At 36.6% G+C, this 24899-nt stretch overlaps 1 pseudogene; it reads left to right on the plus strand.

The window, feature by feature from the left end:
• LOC125174454 (EGF-like and EMI domain-containing protein 1) overlaps nt 1-17652 on the plus strand; it is a 179932-nt pseudogene extending 162280 nt beyond the window's left edge.
• The last annotated feature ends 7247 nt before the right edge of the window (nt 17653-24899 follow it).

Raw genomic sequence — 24899 nt, forward strand, 5'->3', positions numbered from 1 at the left:
GAACATAATTAATAAGTGAATTATATGTATGCTAAAAAGGAATAAAATCAATGCTAAGAGAAAAAATAGAGCATGATATGGGGCTCCAGAGAGGTATGTGGGTGGAAATGTTATTTTATTTTTTAAATTGGTTTATTTATTTTTGAGAGAGAGAGAGCAAACAAGGAGGGGCAGGGAGATGGAGAGAGAGAGAGAATCCCAGGCAGGCTCTGCAGAGTGCAGAGCCCAACATGGGGCTCGAACTCACAAATCCTTGAGATCATGACCTGAGCTGAAACCAAAAGTCAGACGCTTAAAGAACTGAGCCACCCAAGCACCCCTGATGGGCTGAAATTTTAAATCGAGTGGTGATTCAACCATAAATTGTACAACTGTATTTGTCTTCATTTGGTACTAAAGTTAAGGACAGCTATTGGGTCAAAAAAAAGGCAGGAAAGAAAGTGTCATACATACTGAATTAAGTATGTGCTCTGTTATGTAGTAACCAAATGTCTTTGGGCAAAAAAAAAAAAAAAAACCTCTAATGTCTCTCCTGCTAGCTGGAATAGAAAGAATGGTTGATGAGAAGTCAGAAGTTCTAGATTGGAAGGTCAGTTTTTATCTTTCCTGGCTACTTGAGCCCGAGAAAGAATGAAGTCTCTGAGCTTCGGTTTTCTCAAGTGTAAATAAGAATACTGTTACCCACATCAGAGGTATATTTGTGAACATTACATGAGATAATTCATGTGAAAAATATCATTATGTAAAAATACTATAAACTAAAAGGTATAAATGACAGGCCTTTGGCCAAATCTAGCCACAAATGTGTTTGAATTGGCTGATGTAGTTTTGGCTTCCACAGTGCCATAAAACAATTTTAATTGATTGCCAACTTTCAAAGATTAAATGGTTTCATATAAAATATGGATCTTGAATTTTCCTGAAAAAAAATCATCTTAGCCGGTTATATTGGGCCCATATTCTTCATGGTAAAAGCAGCTAAATGTGATTAGCGTTTAATCTCCTATTTGTGGCACTTTGTGCCACTCAGTCATTTTCCCCTGACAGTGAAGGCTCAGTTCGCCTTATGTCTGGTCAGCTTCACTCACTTGTATCTTACTTACCTCCTCTTGGCAATGGTCTTTGTTTGTGTCACCCACCACTGTAGGCTAAAGTGCTTTTCAGATTTCAGCACCAAGACATTAACGAGTGAGCCACTTGTCTGTCGTCAGTTTTGAGACTAAATATAGAAAATGCTCCCATTGCCAATCTGGGATTGACCTCTGCTTATTTGCTAGGGTATCTCCAGTTCCCCAAGCATACCAAGCATGTAGTTATAAGTGTCATCAAAGTGTATAGTGTGAATGAAAACATGGATGAATGATTGTGCTTACTACCTTCAGGTAACATCTGAGTAGTTGTTTTAATTTGAACATTTTCTTATGCTTTTGCTATACAAATATGATTACTCTATCTGAAACATAGAAAAATGTTTGCTCATGTGACATTTTTATTCTGTATGTATGTATATGTGTGACTTTGTGTCTATATCTATCTATATCTATATCTATATATCTATATCTATCTATCTATCTATATATAATTTTTGCTATAGGGTATCCCAAACAATGTATGGCCCAAACTGTGAACTGAAATGTACCTGTAAAAATGGTGGACTTTGCAATCCTGTGGACCGAAGCTGTACTTGTTATCTTAGATGGACAGGAAATTATTGTGGAAAAGGTAATTTGATTAGCACTTTCTTTTATTCAATAAAAATCTGGAGCATACTGCCATTGGCTGATAAAATATAGTAGAGGCCTGTGATGAGGCTATTTTCTAATAAGTTCATGCAAGTTGTTTACAATTATGACTCCATTGCCAATAAAAATAGTGTTATGTGAATATCAACTGGTTTTGTTACCTTGTTACCCACATGAAAATCCTTAAAACCCCTAAGTAATTGAAATAATATAAATTAACGTGAAAGAGCTCTTATGAGACCTAAACCCCACTCCCCTTCCAATTCTGTTTAAGCCTAAAGCCTTTGTGGATGGCAGGTTTGTTGACCCTTGAGTTTCTTGGCAAGATACTAAAGAACCTCAACCACCACTGAGGCCGTGAGGCTGGCAGGGTGGAGGACCCAGGGCCCTGGGCAGAGCCAGTTCACATTAAGAGTGGCCCCAGCTGCAAGGGGTGAAGAGGAGGACTCAGAGGTCACCCACCGTCACTCATTAAGAAAAATTAATCATGCACCACCACGAATATATTTTTAAGTGGCATGCACGTGCTTTTCAACAAACATGTATGTTATAAAAGATATATAGAGGTTTAAGTTGATAAAGAATGAATAAAGATAAACATTGATGGTTGTTCTGATGTTTTCTTTCTGAATCACAGTTGATTATTTGGTGCAACATTGGAGAGCATGCTCCCTATTTAGAGCATGGTATTGTAGGAGACGATGTTTTCTTTTGGCAGAATAGAGAGAAAGGGCTCTGACGGTAAGGCTGAGTGTAGGTGGGAACACTGTGTGGTGACCTGAACTTGGAGTACACAGTGAACTTTTACCTAAATGGTTTCACCTATGGGAGCTATGACTCTTTAGATCTGTGGCCCCAACATATTATGATCACAATGGGTATAATTACCCACCATCCTTTACCACTAATTTGACTGTCATGAAATTTGGCAGCAGTGAGAATGAATAGTTCCCTATGCTAACTCCTGCACTGCTGATACAATGCTCTGTGTCTCTGGGAATATCACAGTCTTCACAATTTGGTTTTCCCATCTGGGTAAAGTCACTTGAAATAACAGCCTTTCTAAGTCTAAATTGAAGATTGTTTTTCAGGAAGTTTTTTTTAAGATGGATATTTTCCCTAATTCATGGAAAACAGCTCATCAATTTTCTGATATTTGGGATTGCTAAATCAGAATCACAGCAGTACTTTAAAAACAGTATCATCATTTTCATATTAGTTTTTTTTTTAACTTTTTTTTTTGTATCTATTTATTTTTGATAGAGACAGAGCACAAGTTGGGGAGGGGCAGAGAGAGAAGGAGACATAGAATCCGAAGCAGGCTCCAGCTCTCCGAGCTGTCAGCACAGAGCCTGATGCAGGGCTCGAACTCACCAGCTGTGAGATCATGACCTGAGCCGAAGTCAGATGCCTAACCGACTGAGCCACCCAGGCGCCCCCATATTAGTTTTTTTAACCCCAAGTTGAATATGGAATATTTTAACTTTTGATTCTATCATTTAAACTGTTAATATGAAACATTTCAAACATATGCAAGAGTTGCTGAGTCATTGGGTAAAAACAAATATAATTTTGCAACATATAAAATTCTCCATGTGGTGTTGTACCATTTTGCTTGCTCACAAGCAATATATAGAATGTCTGTTTCTTCACAGCCTTATCAAAAGAATATGTTACAAATTTTGGTGAGAAATGTTATATCAATCGAGTTTTATTTATTTATTTTTAAAGTTTATTTATTTTGAGAGAGTGCGAGAGCAGGCGAGGGGCAGAGAGAGAAGGAGAGAGAGAGAATCCCAATACACGCTGACAGTGTGGAACCTGATGTGACACTCAGACTCACGAACCTGAGATCATGACCTGAGACAAAATCAAAAGCTGGACATTTAACTGACTGAGCCACCAGAGCACCTCTCAATAGAGTTTTAATTTAAATTTTATTATTATGAAATTTTTTGTTATCTTCCCTAATGGATCAGGACTTTTTGCATTTTTTCTTATAAATTATTCATAACTCTAGCTCATTTTTCTATAAGGTTGTTTTTTTCTTCTTTAATGTTAGAAATTCTATGTGTGTGTGTGTGTGTGTGTGTGTGTGTGTGTGTAGATAGATAGATAGATAGATAGATTAACTCTTTGTTGTGAATCATTCACCTTAATTTGGGAAAGTTTGTCTTTTGTCTTTTTACTTTGCCTGTAGTACGTTTGCCACCAGACTGGTCATCTATCAATATATAAGAAACCATCCCAAAGCTTAGAGACTTAAAACAATTTATTATTCTCTCTTGTGATTCTGATGATTAACTGGGTTCATCTAAGTGACTCTTGTTGCAGATAATAACTAGGCCTGGAGCTCTCCGGACACTCCACTGGGTGGGAATAGAGAAGGTAACCTCTTCATTTACACATCTGCGACCTCAGTGTTCCTCCACATGGATTCGTTCTCCTTGTCTTAGTCAACTTGGACTGCTAACAGAATATTATAAATGAGGTGACTTAAAATTCTTTTTTTTTTTTTTTTTCAGTTCTGGAGTCTGGGAAATCTAACATTAAGGTGCCAGCTAATTTGGTTCCTGGAGAAAGCCCTATTTTCTGATTTGCAGGTAACTTTTCTATTATTTTATCCTTTTATGGCAGACAGAGAAAGAGTGTGAAAGCTCTCTTGTGTCTCATCTAATAAGGGCACTAGGTCCATCATAAAGTTCCACCCTCCTTTGTATGGCCTTTTTCTCCAACAGGATAATTGGGTTTCTTAGGTGACTGCTGATTTCCCAAAGCAGAGGTTATCAGGTCTTCCTAAGGCTTGGGAGTGATATAACATCACTTCTACCACATCTTATTGGATAAGGCAAGTCATAGGATTAATGCAGATTCCATGTGGGATGGGCAGTACAAGAGTGCAAATCCCAGGGGATATGGTTTATTAGGAGCATCTTTGGATTATAGATTCTGCATGATTCAAAGTTTCTTGTTTGTAATAAGATATATCTTTTTTTCCCTCTCTTTTTTTCTTTTTTAGTTTCAGTCATAATTAGGAATTTATTTCCCATTTTCAAGTTTTAGGAGAATTCATTCATGTTTTCTTTTCATACTTGTAGCATGTCATTTTTGACACTTAATTCTCTGATCAATTTTAAGTATTTTTCCTGGTGTATGGTGTAAGGAATATATCTATTTTCCCTTTATATAGCTTTTCAGTTATTATATTGCAACTTTTACAAGTCTATCTTACCCACTGCTTTAAGATGCAGCCTTCATCAAATACTAAACATTTATATGCAGTTAGATATAGTTCTGGATGCTCTATTTTATTGGTTTGTTTATTTATGTGCAAATGAAATGAAATACTGTTTTATTATGAGTCTTTATTATATATATTTGATACTGATAGGGCAAGCCACCATTCATTGCTGTTATTTTCAGGGATTTCCTGATACATTTTTGTGTATGTGTCCCACTAAATAAACTTTATAAATAAATTGTCTAGATGCAAAAATGAAAAAAAAAAACAAAAAAACAAAAACAAAATACAGGTGTTTTTGTTTGTTTGTTGCTGTTTTTGTCCTCTGCATTTACTCTGTTAGGGAAAATTAACATATTTATGATGTTAACTCATTTTATCCAAAAACAAACATGCTCTATCTATTTGTCCAATATTTTTGTTTCCCATCAAGTGAAATGTTGGGTTTTAATATCCATATTAAGATAGCTATTTATTTTCTGATTTATTCAATGATTTTACTGAATTTTTTAGTGAATTTATTTTTTGAATACATTTTCTGCATGATGGAATTAATAATATGATTTTTCTCTTTTGACTGATAAATATGATGCATGTATTAATGAATTTTCTAATGTTGAATGACCTTACATTTTTGGAATAAATACTACTTGATCATGATATATTGCTCTATAATATGCTGTTGGTTTCTGTGGACTTACATTTTTTATGAATTTGGCATCAATATTCATAGGTAAAATTAAGCTGTAGTTTTATATGCATTTTGTCAGGTTTTGGAATTGATGTTATACTCAATAAAATATATTTGAAATTACTCTTCCTTTTCAATGCTCTGAAATAGTGTATATAGTAAGGTGATAATCTCATCCGCAAAGGCTTATAGAATTCCATGTGAAACCTAAGACTGGTGGGATTTTTGTTGCTGTTGTTTTAAATCAGAAACTATTTTACTATTTGCTTTATTGTGTTTGTATTATAATTAGTCTATCTAGGTTTTCAGCCTCAAATTAGAGGAATTTTGGTAAGTTGTCTTCTATAAGTTTTCCATTTCCTTTAGGTTTTTATACTTATTTGTATCATGCTTTTTGTAAGATAGTGGTCCAGCTTTCCTTTTTATGGTTAGTCCACATTAAGGGGCGCCTGGGTGGTGCGGTCGGTTAAGCGTCCGACTTCAGCCAGGTCACGATCTCGCGGTCCGTGAGTTCGAGCCCGGCGTCGGGCTCTGGGCTGATGGCTCGGAGCCTGGAGCCTGTTTCGGATTCTGTGTCTCCCTCTCTCTCTGCCCCTCCCCCGTTCATGCTCTGTCTCTCTCTGTCCCAAAAATAAATAAAAAACATTGAAAAAAAAATTAAAAAAAAAAATTGGGTGTGTTTGTTTTTGTCTTGATTAGGTTAGCTAATGATTTGCTCTTATTTTTTTATCGATTCTTCAGTTTGTTTCTGTTTTTGAACTCATTACTACAAATTCAGTGGCCTTAACTAAAACTAATGTTTGGGTGGTTTCTTTTTAAGAATGTTCCTGGTTATTATGGCTCAGGCTGCCATTTTAATTGCTCATGTCAGAACAATGGAGTCTGCAGTCGGTTTTCTAAAAGCTGTGAGTGCCTTTAAGGTTCCCACAGAAGGAACTGTGAACATGGTAAACAGAGATAACAAGTGGGCATTTCATAGTGTTGACAAGTTTTAAGCTTTAAAAACTGCTTTGGGGCGCCTGGGTGGCTCAGTTGTTTGAGCATCTGACTTCGGCTCAGGTCATGATCTCCCAGTTTGTTTGAGCCCCGCATGGGGCTCTGTGCTGACAGCTCAGAGCCTGGAGCCTGCTTCGGATTCTGTGTCTCCCTCTCTCTCTGCTCCTCCCCTGCTTGTGCCCTGTCTCTCTCTCTTTCTCAAAAATAAATACACGTTAAAAAAAAAAAATTAAACTGCTTTAAATCATTAAAGTAATACATTCACATTATATCAAATTAGGTAAACTGTTAATGATTTAGTTTCTTACAATGGATTTCATAGCTCTAATATAAGTTCTAGATGTTGCATCTAGATGTTGCCATGATGAAGTAATTGAACTTGTTCATTCTTTTTATAACTCTTGTTCAACAATGATTCCATGGTTCCAGGAGCATCTGGAGTAGACACAAGCAGAGGAGTCAGCTGCCATACTTTTCGAACAAAGTTGTTCTTCCTCTGCCTTTAGGCAAAATATAGACAAGTAAGCTATTTATTTCATGTTAATCTAGGCTTAACTCAGAAATGTCTGTTTTCAAGTTCTCCTGAAACATATTTGTATCACTTCTTCATTTGGACTCAATATTTTCATCTAAATAGGAAAAGAAGAATTATACAATAATTTGCTTTAGACATCAGAGATCCCTGATGGACAACAAAGTTAACAAATTAAGATGTGAGAGCTTAGTCTTTCGAGTTAGCTGTAAATGGCCTAACTCTGTCATATAAAAGATGTATAAACTATTAACTTCTATAAGTTTCAGTTTCAACATATGTAGAATGGGGAAAATAATAACACCTTCCCGGGGTGCCTGGGTGGCGCAGTCGGTTAAGCGTCCGACTTCAGCCAGGTCACGATCTCGCGGTCCGTGAGTTCGAGCCCCGCATCAGGCTCTGGGCTGATGGCTCAGAGCCTGGAGCCTGTTTCCGATTCTGTGTCTTCCTCTCTCTGCCCCTCCCCCGTTCATGCTCTGTCTCTCTCTGTCCCAAAATTAAATAAACGTTGAAAAAAATTTAAAAAAAAAAATAACACCTTCCCTTAAAGATTATAATGAGGACTAAATAAGAAGATACATGTAAGTATTTAGCATTGAGGCATGTGGCATGGCAAAACTTGATAAATATTAATTATTTAGAGGTAGATAATTTTTTGAGCCTCTTAACTAATATTAATGTACAAAATTGTTCCCATGTCTTTCAACTTGTTTTTAGGCTCTGGCAAACATATTTCCCGGGAACAAATCTTATTAAGCTTTCTGAAGTTTAGAATTCTCGCCAACTACTCTGAGGTTTCTTAGGTCAGTAAGTATTGGATCAAACGTCTTGTAGTTTTTGTTTTCAAGATCAGACTAACAGATACAAAAGAGTAAAATATATTTATTCAAAGCCCATAAATTTCATCTTCTGTGTAGTTGCTTATCAAGGAAGATTTTGAGCAGACAGGAGACATCACTCTGGTGAAACAAATCTGTAAAGTGGGTACATTGTTGATCATCGGGAAGGATAGTCATGAGTATTGTCTATGTGGAAGCTATAATTATGGGTCTAGAATTTTTAAAATATAGACTGGGATAAAAATGGAAATGAATGAGCAAAAGATTATTTTGGAAGAATAATTGACTGTTTTAGGCAATTGATTTGGACGTGAAGATGAGGAAAATGAAGGAATCAAAGATGGCTGTAAGTTCTGAGCCAGGGAGCCTAGAAGAATAATAGTATTATTGAAAGAAATGGGGGCGCCTGGGTGGCGCAGTCGGTTAAGCGTCCGACTTCAGCCAGGTCACGATCTCGCGGTCTGTGGGTTCGAGCCCTGCGTCGGGCTCTGGGCTGATGGCTCAGAGCCTGGAGCCTGTTTCCGATTCTGTGTCTCCCTCTCTCTCTGCCCCTCCCCCGTTCATGCTCTGTCTCTCTCTGTCCCAAAAATAAATAAATGTTGAAAAAAAAATTTTTTTAATAAATAAATAAATAAATAAATAAATAAGAAAGAAATGAATAAGTTGAGCAAAGCAATCTTTATGAATTCACTTTTATATATAATTAAAATAAAAGAGATAAAGTATAGTTGATTTTTTTTCTATGTGTTTTCAGTAGCAATTGTACAAGAACAAACAGAAGAAACATTGCATTGGATCTTCCTTTGTTACTTATTTTTGAAGATTTATGAGATCAGACAATAGAAGGGTATATATTGTGTAAAATTTCCTTATCTCCTTTTGGTTTTACCTTCTTTTTCTTCTCCCTGATTATGAGTTTTTCCTAATGTTGAATCTGTCCATGCATGCTGGACAAGTGTCATACACATGGAACCTAGCCAAATCCAACTCTAGAAGGGGGGTGGGGGACACAGAGAAAGAGAGAGGAGAGAGAGCTAGAGAAAGGAAGGGAGGGAGAGAGGGGAGAGAGAATATGGGTAATTGAAGGGTGAGTAAATTTCATCCCCTTCCCATTGATGAGTTGTAAGCACAGCCTTAAAGAAAGCTCAAGATAGGAAATGAGAATCTATTTTTTGCAGTCAAGCTTAGCTCTCACACACCTCTCTCAGGTCATCTCTCTGGACAGATGACAATTTTAGTATTTAAAGAAATGCATTTGCTTGGATTACATGGTCTCTAAATGTAAACCAAGTACTACTTCTTGATATTCAGCCACAAAAATATTAACCATCTCCAACCATGGAAGAGAAACAGGTTATACTGGACTTCCTAAAAGACAGTTCTATATTGTACTTTATGGATCATCTAAGGAAAATTTCCAAATATTATATTTCACTGACTTTAAAACTTAACTTCTTCTTAAGATGTTAACCTACTATATATATATATATATATATATATATATATATATGTATATATATGTCATATTCTCTCTCTTTTATTCCCTTTCTCCTTCTTTTCTTCCCCTGATTTCCTCATACCCACCTTTGTCATACATTCCCAGGACTTCAACCATTAAGAGCTATATGCGGGGTGCCTGGGTGGCTCAGTCAGTTAAGCATATGAATCTTGATTTCAGCTCAAGTCATGATCTCACAGTTTGTGGGATCTAGACCCACGTAAGGCTCTGCACTGTCAGCATGGGAGGATTCTCTCTCTCCCTCTCTTTTTTCCCCTCCCCACCCTCTAAAAATACATGAAATAAACTTAAAAAAAAAAAGAACCATGTGAATCACTTTCCATAGATACCCTTATTTACTTAAACAATTTGATTGAAAAACCATTCTTGCTAAATTTAGCTTGAATCTGAAGTTTGAAAACATAGTTTTAGGTGTTTAGGGTATTAGAGGGTTTTGGTGAAATCTTTGTAAGACTATAGCTCATCATAGCAAATAAATTTTATCTATTTGAAGATATTTTACATTTTAGTATGGATTTTTCTAGATGACTTATAGAGAATGGCCTTTTATATATTCATTTATCTGTATGGCTAAACTATTGTCGATATTCATCTCCATATATTCATTTCTTGTTTTCTAATTCTTTGCTCTCATCTCCTTCTTTAGTCTTGGGGGAAAAAAATGACCTAGAGCATGTCATTTATTACTTATTCTTAAAGACAACATAGCCTTTTGACACTTCTATTTTCTAGCGTGCCTTCCTGGATTTTATGGTTTGGATTGTGCTCACATCTGTGACTGCAAAAATGGAGCCAGTTGTGATGCAGTGAATGGACAGTGCATTTGCCCAGCAGGTTTCCATGGCAGCCAGTGTGAAAAAGGTATAGCCAGAGCATTTTTAGACATATGGGAATTCTGTGTGACCATGAGATCTTTCCAACTGAGGGCCAAAATACAAACTCCAATTGAAAACATGGAATAATCATCTAAACTTCCGACTTGGACATTAAAGAGACAAGAATTCATTCTACGCCAGTATAGTTGTTCTTTCTGATTTTGTTTCTGATTGATCAAAATGTTTTGCCTCCTATAAATGAAATTGTTTAATATCTCAAAACATCACCAACGCTGTAACTTTTTTTTTGATATTTTTATTTATTTTTGAGACAGAGAGAGACAGAGCATGAGCAGGGGAGGGGCAGAGAGAGAGGGAGACACAGAATCTGAAGCAGGCTCCAGGCTCCGAGCTATCAGCACAGAGCCTGACGCGGGGCTCAAATTCGCGGACTGTGAGATCATGACTTGAGCTGAAGTTGGACACTTAACTGACTGAGCCACCCAGGCACCCCAAAAGCTGTTAGCTTTTAGTGGACAAATGATCTCCCTCTGAATGAAAAATATTTCATTAAATGTTTTTAAAAGACTATGTTGGGTTCAATGGAATTGAAATAAATATAAGGGTTTTATGAAAAAATATTGAAAGATGTGAATTGGGCTTTTATCACAAGAAAGTAGTGGCAGCCATGAACGTGGATGAATAGATGGAGGTGGGAATTTGGGTTACTCAGTTTGAAACAAAGTATTATAAAGTCCTAAAAGACTGATCAGCCTACTTCTAAACAATACCAAACTACATAGTTCTTAGTAAACAACTCTAAGTCCAATTTTACTCTCTATTATGTACAGTCTTGTGCATATCATTACAACAACCATGATAATAATACTATAATATATAACATAATAATTGGACTTTATGTGAACCAAAATTATTGCCTCTTAAAAAGATTTATATATTAGTCTCATACCATATCCTCATTTGTCACTAGAGCCTTATATATAGTATTTCTTGTCCATCCTTTATTCATTTATTATTTAGTGATTCAATAATGTGCTCTTGTTATGTGCCTGATTCTGCATTAAAATGTGGGAATATAGTGGAAAACATAGAGCTAACAGTCTTCTGAGGAGATACACAATAAATAGCTTTTTAAGGAAAAGTATTAAAATGCCCTTAGTTAGTGGACTCAGTCTCTTTCCTTAAATTCCTATCTTCAAAAAGCTTACCCACATTCTGACAGATATAAACCATTGTCGAAATATATAGACTTTAAGGCCTGAATGTGAAATCGTGTATACAATGCAGCTTCTTTCTGAAAATTCCAAAACTTCCCTCCCTTCTTCTGACCAACAAATATCAGTTTACCATCCCATTTTGTTAGTTGGGACTTAGTCTTGAGGAAATTGTATTTTTTTTTAATTTTTTAATATGTATTTATTTTTGAGAGAGAGAGAGAGAGTCAGAGAGTGCGAGCAAGGGAGGGACACCGAGAGAGAGGGAGACACAAAATCTGAAGCAGGCTCCCGGCTCCGAGCTGTCAGCACAGAGTCCGACATGGGGCTCAAACTCAGGGACCATGAGATCATGACCTAAGCTAAAGTCGGATGCTTAACCAACTGAGCCACCCAGGCACCCCGAGGAAATTGTATTTTAATCTCAATTTAAGTGCATCAGTGAAAGCTCAGAGGGTTAATTTTTCAGTATTCCTTGGTAGAGTGTTCACTTGGAATGTTCGGAGGCAATTGCCATCAACTTTGTGACTGTGAATGAGAAAGTTTCTGCCACTCAGTAACTGGAAAATACTTCTACCCACCTGAGAAAACTGGAGCCACATGTGATGCTGGTATGAACCGAAGCACCTCATGATGTCCCTCTGATTCATGGTTCACATGGAGATATACAGACGTTTTCATACTAAAAACATTACTAAATTAGAGAACATTGCCCCACCACTGCTTGTCACCTTGCCTTAGTACAATTAACCAGGGTATATAGCTGTTACATCACAGGCACCCAAATCCAGCACCACAGCTGAGACAGGGCACATTGTAAGTACCTCAGAGTAATCCAGTTAAATACCCTCATCACAAAAGTTATTCAGAGAAATAACTAAAATTAAGGCAATTAAGGTACGATCCAAATAGTATTCTTGAGAACCGAGTTCCCACCTATTCATTGTAAATTGAGATGTATCCTTTATTTTCCATTCCACTCACAAGAATGACCTGGAATGTAAAATCCTAAATCTTCAGGGAGTGTCTTAAGAAGAGGAGAAAGTAGATTGAATGGATCCTTGATACATCACTTGCTATTTAACTTGATGGATGTTTACTAGATGAAAAGATTTTATATATTTCACTATAGCCCTGAAGGACTGACCCTGCCACAAATTATGATCCAAAGTAGAGCATTTAATCTCAGAATTTACTTTCCTCCTTGCCAGGAAGAAGGGTTGAGGCTACATATTGCTAAGATCATTTCCAGCACTAATCTATGATTCTGTAACTTGGAATTTCAGTAATGCTGAGAAAACCATAGTAACAGGCTATAGGAGAGTACTTCTTACGCAGCGTCATCTCCCCCACTCCACTTTGCTTCTAAGAAATAGTGGGGGGAAAAAAGCTACTTTTTGGAATGCCTTGCCCCATCTTAAACACTTTGCATGCATTCATTTAATTCTTACCACCACTCTATGAGGTTGTTGCTATGGTTATTCCTATTTGACAGATGAAGAAATGGAAGCACAGAAAGGTAGTAAGTGGCAGAACAAAGATTTGAACCCAGGCAGACTGTTTTCAGACTTTGGGTAATACTATTAGTGGTCAATACTGTATGTGTGAGTATCTGTATACAGGCCAGAATAAGGAACCTCCAGTAGCTCATCAAGAGTGTTATGTCCTTTCCTCTACTTTTTTCTTCCCTTTCTATAGACTTTGAGACCAAGGTAAAGGGGTTATGAATACTGACTTGGAACCTTATGGGTTCTTCCAACTCAGGCACTTGTTGATACGGGCATTGCTTTCTTGCAAAGCTGCTTCATTTAAATGTCTAATCCTTGTGTTCTGCTGCACTGCAGGCTTGTGAATTGAGCGACTGTCTATTTGTCCATCCAGCACATGATAGTCTGTAGCAAATTTTTGTTGAAGGAATTCTGGCTTCTCTTCTCTGCATTCTTCACGGGGTCATGGTAGACAAAAGTCCTGGAACCTTGTCATATCTAAGCTAAATATGTCAGGATAAACATTTACATAACATCTTGGTGAAGCCACAGCATGCATGTCACCAAGGAAATGCTCAGGAAAGGCAGAATGCTTGTAGCATTTGTGGTTTGATCTAAATATCGAGAAAAACCACTAGTGTTTATTGAATGCATACTATGTGCCAGACGTTTTAATTTATGCTAGGTGCCTTTGCAATCATAGGAATTGCTTTTGGTTCTCTATCCGCGTTGTCTAACATGCCTTGTCCATTAACCATAGGTGGCTATTTAATTTAACTTTGGTTTGATTTAAAATTCACCTCAGTCTCACATTACATTTCAAGTGCTCAAGTGGCTACGGTATTTGATAACGCAGTATAGAACATTTTTGTCTTTGCAGAAAGTTCTATGGGACAGCACTCAGAAGTGGCTTAATGCTAGCCGCTAAACCAAGAGAGCTGATGGAGAGGCTGGAAATTAAAGCCTCACTCTATGGACTTTGCATGGACAAAATTCCTGTATCACATAGGCTCTTTCATCCCCAAGTAATTACCACGTGACAGTGGATCATGTGTACTAATGTGTCCATTCTCAGTGGGCACTTCAAGGCCCCTCTTGTCACGAGCTCTTTGGGATACCCACAGCCTACACAGATGTACTACAGGGTCTTTTATTTGCATTTTTATTTTCAATTAGGCACAGTTCATCTGTGATATTAACTGTGAGCAGCTGTGTCTATGCAGGCACTATAAAGATAAAAGACCTCATTTTAATTTGAACTCTGGTAAAAGACCCATTAAACAGCCATAATGTTAATTCATAAAAGAATGTAGCAGCTTTTTATTGGATTATTTCCCCACCCTCTTGGTAAATTAACATTTGCAGACATTCAAACAGATGTCTTAAATACACATCGTTATTAACATGAAAATGTGGTATTTTTATAAATTAAAATCAGATTCTGAGCTGCTCAGGAGAGATCCTGATTCATAACTCCTTTACAAACAAGAACACTTAGGTCTTACCACCAAACTTCCTCCCACACACTGGGCAGAGGTGAATGTGTTAGTTTGAACAGAATTCTTTTTTTAACTTCATAAAGTTTGGAGTTTTAAAGAAGAGATTCATTTCAGAGCAGCATTTACATCACCTCCAAAACGCCTTTACCTACCTGTTGTACCTTCCTTTAGGAAAGAGTTGAATTACTCTATCAAAGCAATTAATTACAAAATTGATTTCTCAGTCTCCATTTATACCATATTTAAAATCTAAGTAGTTAATTACTTAAGGCAAGAGCTCTAAAGCACCTCTTAAGCAATCTTCATTGTCCAAGAGAAAAAAAAAATCCAACTGCTCGTGGTAAATTTAGGTTGAATCTCCAACCCAGCAAAGAGAATTTTGAGGTACTAAAGAAATGTTTAACAAAATTTTGCCTACAGACTCAAGACTTGCTCTAGTATCTATTTATCTGTCGTCTATCATCTATCATCTATCTATCCACACACAATTATATATATGTTATATATTTTTATTATGTATGTTATATATTTTTTTATCTATGTTTTATATTTTTATTATATATATGTATATATTATTTTTTTTTCTAAATTTTCCACTTTCCAGTGTTCTAATTTCTTATTTGGTCTTTCTTCTATATGTACGCTTGATACTTTGTTCTTCTACATAATAGTGGAGAATGACCAAAGAGCAACAGACGAGAACTTAGAAATCCAGCTCCGCCATTCACCTGGGATATAACATGTACGAAGATTTCTTAAGCCACAGCGAACCTTGGCTTATCTCTTTCCAGAATGAGAGGGCTTACCTCACTGCCTTGCCTACCTCACAAGTGTTTGTTAGAACCAAATGAAATAATGTATTAGGAACCCATTTTGTAAACTGCATAGAGCGAGGTGACTGTTATTACTACAAGTTAAATTTCTCTGATCCTTAAATATTGGTAAATTTATTTAATTCCTAGTCTTGCCAGTGTGACTGGAAAGTATGAATCGATTTTCTGTTTCCATGGGCTGGACTGGGCTGGACTTTCTCCCTAACCTCACAATCCTTCAGAGACAGAACCTGTTAATTCTCTGCTAATTCTCTTCTGGACTAATACCAAACACCCAGACTGGGGTGTGATATTTGAAGGCCCCCTTTTAGTCCATCTTTAGTTATTTTAATAAAACATTAACTCTTTTTATCCCTTCCTTTTATTCTTCCACCAGTTGTAATCACAACGCAATTCAATTTAAACATAGTTATATCCCTTTAGTACATATAGCAGGATTTCACAGAGTTAAGTATACAGGAGATCTATGGCCCTTTTGATATATTTTAAGAGATGAAAGAGTTGAATTTAAAAGCATTTCATTTTCAACAACATAAGCTCAAATGATTGTGTTTCAACCTAAAGACAAATTTCACATATTGCGTATTCTGAGCAAGTGTTGCCTTGTTCTGACCTCAAGACAACTAATCCATTTTCCCTGGGTCCCTCAGAATGCCACTGTTGTAAGCTCTATTGAACAATCTAATTCTGAGAAGGTACTTTAAAAATGTAAGCTGCTGTCCTGCCTTCTCCTCTTTTCAGTTTTGTCACTAACTTCCTTGACACCCCCAGCTTCCTCCTGTTTTCCATTAAAGTCCTTACTTTTATTATATAACATTCTAGCATGGGAAAAAGATACCACATGGTTAACCAGAATTCTTTACAAGTCTATCATTATCCTATTCGTTTCCAAGAAATAGTAGTAAAAAGACTGTGTGATAAAAAAGCATATTTGAATTGCCCTTATTTTTATTTTTCCCCCTCACAGAATGCAGGTCAGGCCAGTATGGATCGAACTGTGCTCTGAAGCGTCAGTGTACCCACAGAGCTCACTGTAACTCTCATGTTGGAAGCTGCACTTACCCCTCAAAGAGAATGGGTTCAACGTGTGAGGAAAATGATTTGGGCGAGCCTCAATAACCAAATACTAGCAGCTTTTCAGTGGATGAATAGAATGTTGCCAGGGTTCACCCATGGTTCATCATCTTAACTTTGGCAGAGAAATGTACTTACTCAACAACTATCTTCGGCCCAGCTTCGCCTGTTGTGAGGTGAAAAACAGGACGTTTCAACTTTATGGCTTCCAAAGACAAGTTCCATTCTCTAACCTACCCTTCCCAACTGCTTTTTGCTGAAGAACATGCCCAAGAAAAAGAATGTTTTTTCAAGACCCCAATCATAGTAACATTTTGGACTAATAAATAAAACTTTTTTTTTTTATATGCACAGGCGGTATTTAAATTTGGAATGAAGAACTGCTTCTCAGTTCAGGTTGGACTGCACTGAAATATTCACACCTATTCACCGAAGACCTCAGTGGCTATTAAGTAGCTGGATCCTCTTTAGAAATGTCTAGAATTTCACCTATTTATTCTCAGTATCCTGCTTCACAGTTCAGTCTGCTTCAGATTGTTAATGTATTGTATTTCAAACATGACTTTTGGTGTGGGAGACCATTAAGACGAAGCCACATAAAAATCAGTGTAAAAGTATGATGTGCACACTTATAATGAATCATCAAAATGTTTAGTGGTGTTCTCCCCATCAATGGTCAGCCTACAGGAAAAAAGTCAGTGAGCAAGGCAAGTTCTTAGCCAGCCCTCGGAGACAGATTTCCCATAGAGAAGGGCCTGCTGGGAATTAGGCTTTTAATCCACATTGGTATTCTTCACCCAAATTGCTCATCAACCAGGTAGGTTCCACGGCTGACTATTTGTAAGCATACACCCTCTGATAAGCCCAAGAAAGATCTAACGTTAAATATGATTGTATTTCTTCTTCTCAAGTAGTTTATGAACTACTAAATCTAAAATGTCAAACTCCTGGTTAATTCACATTAGAAACAATAATTTTCTTTATTGGAAGTGCTTTTCTCATGTTATCTCTATTTGATTGGGATAAAAATAGAAAAAAAATCAGACTAGATATTTGACTTAAATATAATGTCTAGAGTAGCTTGTGAATCAAAACTGATTTAGGATAGAATTTACTGAAGGATTTATTAAACATACTTGGTGTTATCAATTCAGTATGGTTTCTGATGTTTACTTACATTTCCTATATCTCAGCACATTTAACAAATCTATAGCATACATATAATAGGCCAAACAATGTTTTTAAATGCTATCAAGGACTTGATAAGTAACACTTTAAGAGATTATTCTTTTTTTAATTTTTTTTAACATTTATTTATTTTTGAGAGTGAGAAAGACAAAGCATGAGCGGGGGAGGGGCAGAGAGAGAGGGAGACACAGAATCTGAAGCAGGCTCCAGGCTCTGAGCCATCAGCACAGAGCCTGACACAGGGCTTGAACCTGGGAACACCAACATCATGACCTGAGCTGAAGTCGGATGCCCAACCGACTGAGCCACCCAGGCGCCCCTTAAGAGATTATTCTTAAATTTGGCTTAGTCTTAATAGGTCATGATGACCTTATCTTTTTTTTCCCTCAAACTACAGTATTTGGAATTAAAGTTTTATGTTTATATTTAATTTCATTTAAACTATTTTTATCAACTCAGTTGAAAACTATGAGCATTCTGAGTACTTGCTCATTTTCTTTACTTTTTTTTTTTTTAAGTGTCTCTTGGCTATACCTATCTGACCTGCAAAGAGAATAAGATATAGAAAAACAACATTCTCTTTTGGGCTGCCATCCACCGCTGGACTCCCTTCATTTCAAGACTTAAAAAAACAGTGACTACAGAGAAAAGCAAGAAACCAGATTTCTCTTCCTTACTAGAGATGTTATCTCCTATTAAGACAGGCAAGAAACTCTAGATTTGGCAGGGTAAAAAAGAGTAAGACTTCTTTTGGTTGAATTTGTTTCCTTATGTACTGCTTAACTTTTTATAAATGTGAAACCATGTGTGTAAAATGCTAAACACAGTTCTTGGCAAATGTCAGGCGGTCCATATATTATCTTCTTTCACCTCCTTTTCCACCCCAAGCTCTAAAACAAATTTGGAGAGTGGGCAAAGTCAAAGCATGTGCTTGTACTTGCATAGTCACGTGACCCATTAAACAAATTGAGTTTCACTTTCCTTCTTAGACCAGTCAACAGGAAATAATGCAAGTGGCTGTTGCCCCATTTCTTTACAAAAAAAATTGTAGGTTGTCTTTCATATCAAAAAAGAAAACAGAGACATGTTTAAAGTCTGGAATATTTTCATCTTTCTTAAGTCATCTTGAATAATGTTGATTTAGGTGGTACCCTGCAAAAGTTAGTAGAGATATGGTAGGTCATCCCTCCTAAAAATAGTCCAGTCCTTCTGCTTGAGAACACTAGTAGATATCTGAAAATCATTTCAACCAATACCATTTCATTCACGGACCAATATACCATGAATGATAATCTTAGATAATTGAATAACCAGAAAACTCTAAAATAGAATTTTCTTGCAAACTCATACAACAGAATTTAAAAATTCATTTTTTAATAACTGCCATTTTAGAATGCTTCAAATTAAGAAAATAATGCATAATGACCTAGATTTTTGAACAAATAAAGTATATTTTTTTATATTTATAAGGATTTAACTGAGTTTTCCACATGTAAACGGTTATTCTGGTACAGTGAAGGGTGATTTGGCTTCTAAGAAATAACTTGCACAAAATTACAAGGAGTTCAACTATTGTTTAATGTTTATTTATTTTTGAAGGAGGGAGAGACAGAGTGTGAGTGGGGGCGGGGGCAGAGAGAGAGGGAGACACAGAATCTGAAACAGGCTCCAGGCTCTGAGTTGTCAGCACAGAGCCCGATGCGGGACTTGAACCCACAAACCGTGAGATCATGACCCGGAGCTGAAGTCGGAGACTCAATGGACTGAGCCACCCAGGCACCCCAGGAGTTCAACTGTTGTTTAAAATGACGCATGGGGGCACCTGGGTGGCGCAGTCGGTTAAGCGTCTGACTTCAGCCAGGTCACGATCTCGCGGTCCCTGAGTTCGAGCCCCATGTCAGGCTCTGGGCTGATGGCTCAGAGCCTGGAGCCTGTTTCCGATTCTGTGTCTCCCTCTCTCTCTGCCCCTCCCCCGTTCATGCTCTGTCTCTCTCTGTCCCAAAAATAAATAAACATTGAAAAAAAAATTTTTAAAAAAATGACGCATGATTGGGACACCTGCGTGGCTCAGTTGGTTAAGTGTTTGACTCTTGGTTTCAGCTCAGGTCATGATCCCATGGTTTGTGGGTTCCAGTCCTGCATCAGGCCTATGCTGACTGCGTGGAGCCTGCGTGGGGTTCTCGCTCTCCTTGTCTCTCTGCCCCTCCCCCCTCTCAAAATAAATAAATAAACTTAACAAGATAAAATGAAGCATGATTTAGCAGGCATGTCCTCCTCACACTAAAGTCCAACACTGAATTAGAATCATTGTCATGAGGAAGAAATAATTTATATTACTCTTCTTATTTCTCCTCCGTATAGAATCTGCCCTTGGAATTTAGAAATTCTGATCCCAGAAAGAAACTCATCTACCCATTATACCCGTTTACAAAAGTGCCTATGCTGAGATAGTTCAGGCTCTTTCACTTGAAATACAAGATCAGAGTGGGGATTATTATGCTTTTCTGCAATAATATAGCTCAAGTTTAAAGAAAAGTGAGCAGATGTATGGAAGTGTGCTGGCTAATTTGGACTTTCAATCCAACATGCCTGGGATATACCATTTCAGTTTAACACCTAACTTTCCCCCTGCTTTTTCTAACTTCTACACTCATTTATTGAGTTTTCCAGATGAGACAGCTATTTGACACAGGTTAAATTATTTTTAGAGAACTTGGAAATCATTCCAAGAGTTAGTGGCAAGAATGGCATTTCCTTTGTTAGAAATAGCAAAGAAGGTTTGGCTTCTCCTGGGCCTCTTTCACCTTGGTTTCTCCAGGACCTGGTAATACAGATGTAGCAAGAATTTAAAAAAGCATTTTGATGAAGTGAACAAATAATAGCAACTGTCTACACTCCAGGAGTTATGTATGCAATTCAGTTGAAATAACTTTTCATGTTTCTATAATAGAAAAAAAGTCAAAGTAGCTGAGCTTTTAAAATACATTTCAAAGCGATTCCAAAGTTTTGACCGTTTTAGCCAATCATGTGATACTATGTTCTATTTTTCCTGCTTATATTTTATTTGTTCTAAATAAGAGATATAAAACCCAATAATTAAGGTTCAGGAAATATATTTCAAAGCAGTAGATACCTCTTTTTTATATTCTTACAAATTCATACTCTTTCATCTCTAAATCTTCTGTCAGGATTGTATGAAACACCAGTTCATCATTCTTCACTTTAATGTTTGTGTGCAAATAGCTCAAATTTCAAAGAATATTAATTAATTTAATGTTTATTTATTTTTGAGAGAGAGAGAGAAGGGAAGGGGCAGAGAGAGGGGGAGACCAAATCCCAAGCAGGCTCCATGCCATTAACACAGAGCCCAATGCAGGGCTCGAACCCACAAACCGTGAGATCATGACCTGAGCCAAAACTGAGAGTCAGACACTTAATGGACTGAGCCACCCAGGTGCACCAGTATATTAATTAATTTAAATAATGAATATTAACATTTTAATTAATATTCTTCCACTGGATATCTTAAAAATGTAGAGAAAGTTTAATCATAATGCCTCGACTTAAAAAGGACATAAAGATATTGCCCAGCTTTCATGAGACACATTCTCAATAGCCCATTAGGCAAAAAGATTCATGTAAAGATTTGAATATTAAGTGCTTAAGTGTTGACAATATTGGTCTCTTGAAATGTAGAGTATTGGTTTGTGAATAAAATTCCATATGTAGGATTTGGATGGATATAGTAGCAAATGATTAACACGAATAATGAAGTTGTGACTTATTAGTTATCTAAATGCTCAACTGGTGATATTTTGAATCATTTACTAACTGAGAAGTACTTTCATTAGTGTCAGTTTTTAAACATTGCCTACAAAGCAACTTTCTGTGTTTTAACTCTATCTTGAACTGCCTAACTCGCTCAAAAGAATTTATTAAGTGTCTGCAACACTAGATACTGTTAGAGGCATGAAAAAAACAGTAGTGAACGAGATGGATGTGGTCCCTGCCTTCATCAACTTACAGTCTAGTAGGTGACATTAGCCAAAGAGACCAATGTTTTTCAACATTCTTAGCTTTGCAATGAGTTTTATAGTTCATCAATCCTTTTATGGTTCACTAATCCTTCTCTAAGTCTATTTCTCACAAATTTGTTAATTCTCCTTTATTAATACATGCTTTGATAAGTCGGATGTATTCCACCTAACCTTAAAAATCCACACAGCAGATTTTACTCTTAATGCCACTACAGGAAATGAAATATTTTTTTAAAAAACTTGTGAAATGCCATTTTACATTTTTAGAACACTGTATTATTTTTTGCCATGCAAAATGGAAGCCTCCTTTCAAATCTGTTAGTGCAACTGTAACACCCCGGGGATTTAGGGAGTGGAAGCACAAGGAAGAAAAAGAGTATTTCCCCTTATTCTGACAACTGTCGTATAGTTCACCATCCACCACCGTCTTCTCTTTTGGCCAGGACAGTGTTTCCTGGTGATAGAGGAGGGTTTTTAGGTGGTTTTTCTTTTAAGAATCTGCTTTTGTTACAAGGCAAGTCATTCTCTCAAGCATTAAAAAATATCTTGCTTTTTAATAGTGCCTTAAAACAAGATTAAATTATTCATTTACTTTTTAAATTGTCGCAAATGACACACGATGTGAAATTTACCATCACCGTTTTTCAGTATCCAGGTCAGTGTCATTAAGTACATGCGCGTTGTTTTGCTCTAATCATTAAGGATTATTTCTTTTAATGTCAGAAGAATTACCTGATGCCATTTGAGTAACAGATACAGTCCCCAGTACCACAGCTATGGTATAGAGGCTCCCAAGGCCCTGGGGCCTTAATGCAGCATTTCCCAGTGAGTATCCCATGGAATGCAAATTCATAGTATTTAGGAAGGAGAAAAGAGGGAAGAGAGAGAATTCCTTGGGTCTTAGAGTAAAAACCAACACCAACAACAAGGAAATTCTGTGCTAAACAAATAAATAGCAGATTGCACTGCCATACTTATTAAGAACTCTAATATTCAATTGTGATTTGTGAATTTTCAGTAGGAAGACATAGTATGCAAAAAATTCCAAATTGTTTAACTAGGAGTCCCTTTTTTCAGGGGTGTTTTGAAAAACTAGTATCCCAAGGAACACCTTTGGTAAAAAATGGGAATAAATACATAATTGAGTGATCCCTCGGAAACATCCATGATCTGATAGCATGATCACACATTTTTATGGTGTTTCTAGTAATTGCCTGAGAGAATTCTGAGCAAGGCCTGTATTACTTTATAGTTTCTCATGGATTTGCTATGAGCCAGTATTTCTCGAATGGAACTTGGGAAATGCAAAGTAAAATGTTGATAAAGCTCTTTTGAAGAGTTCTGCCTTTCTTGCTTATCTGATTAATATGTGAAATTGAGTCACTTTTAAACATTAAGGACAATTAGGAAGAGGTGAAATAAATTGTATTCTTTTTAAATGAAATATTATAAAACTTTTATAGGAATATGTATTAGAAAATAAAAGACCAAAGTTTTACTAACATCTGGGCATTTTATAGTAGTTTTACATACCATATCTTGAATAACCCCTGGGGATTATTTAAATGATTTAAAAATTCCAAAGAGAATGTTTAGTAGCATACTGGAATGAATATAATTCCTTTTTGAGAATCACTAAATGGTTACATAAGTCCTCGTCATATCATAATTGAAGTGTATAAATTCTAATACTACAGTTATTATGATCTAAGTATTATTTGCTAATGATCCTTATATCATTTATTAAGTGCTTAACATAAATTAGCCCCAGCTCTACATGCACACACACACACACACACACACACACACACACACATAGGCCTATTTATGTTTTTGGTAAAAGGTTGTGGGGAATTTCCTTTTGAATTATATATTTAAGACTGTTTTGGTTAAAACTCTTTAAAATTCCACATTATTACAAATGAATGTGCAGTGTGGCATTCAGAAAAACCATCTTTCTCTCTAACAAAAGCCTCCGGTATTACATGACTTTGATATATATATTTACATTTTAAATTAATAAATAGTGATACGAATCAGTTCACATAGGATCAGGCAAAAATAACCTTCTATTCATAATTTGAGATATTATAACCTAGCTATATTACATGTCAGAAAACCAAGCAAAACAAGGGGGCAACACTTAAACAGAGTATAGAATCTTGCATTACTTGGAATCACAGAAGCACAAAATTGGAAAATACCTTAAAGCCCCTCTAGTCTTTAAGTTTTATAGACAAGGAAACTGAGGCTCAGAGAATTCAGTCCCACAGTGAATACATCACAGAACCAAGACTCTCTTGTCCTATATCCTTCGTGTTTTGCTTTTTGGTTGTTACCTTTTCTAAATTTTTTTTTTCAACGTTTTTTATTTATTTTTGGGACAGAGAGAGACAGAGCATGAACGGGGGAGGGGCAGAGAGAGAGGGAGACACAGAATCGGAAACAGGCTCCAGGCTCTGAGCCATCAGCCCAGAGCCCGACGCGGGGCTCGAACTCACGGACCGCGAGATCGTGACCTGGCTGAAGTCGGACGCTTAACCGACTGCGCCACCCAGGCGCCCCAGTTGTTACCTTTTCTGAGACACGTGAGAAATTCCTTTAGCTAGAAGGGTCAGTGAACTTTGCTTTACGGAAATCCCTTTGAATTCTAGCTGTAATACCATAGAACTTTCAAACTTGCAGTGCCCCCCTTTTTTTGGATATTCACACTGATTCTGGAAGCAGTAGTTAGATACAAATATAAGGAATGGAAGCCAATAACAGGTCCATGGTCCTGGTGATTTCACGGTGTTCCAAGAAAAATAATCTGAATTTTAAAGGTTTTTATATCTTCTTTACCATGTATTATCCAAATTTATTTTGAAACACTGTTTAGCCTACATATTTTAACAATATTTTATTTTGCCATTGCTATCACTTTCTATAATGAATAATAAGCACAATTCCTATATTTAAGCCACATATACATGAATTCTTCATTTAAGTTTATCATATAAGTGCCAAAGAAACCTCTAAAAAGTATTTTTGGTTGCTACACCACTTGTAACCATAAGGAAAAGTTGCATTAATGTGTTTTTCCCCCATTAGTGTGAAAGCACTTGGGATTAAAAACCCCAGAGATATTGGGGTGCCTGAGTGGCTCAGTCAGTTAAGCATCTGACTTTGGCT

The sequence above is a fragment of the Prionailurus viverrinus genome, chromosome C2 (assembly GCF_022837055.1).
Source record: "Prionailurus viverrinus isolate Anna chromosome C2, UM_Priviv_1.0, whole genome shotgun sequence".
Taxonomy (NCBI): domain Eukaryota; kingdom Metazoa; phylum Chordata; class Mammalia; order Carnivora; family Felidae; genus Prionailurus; species Prionailurus viverrinus.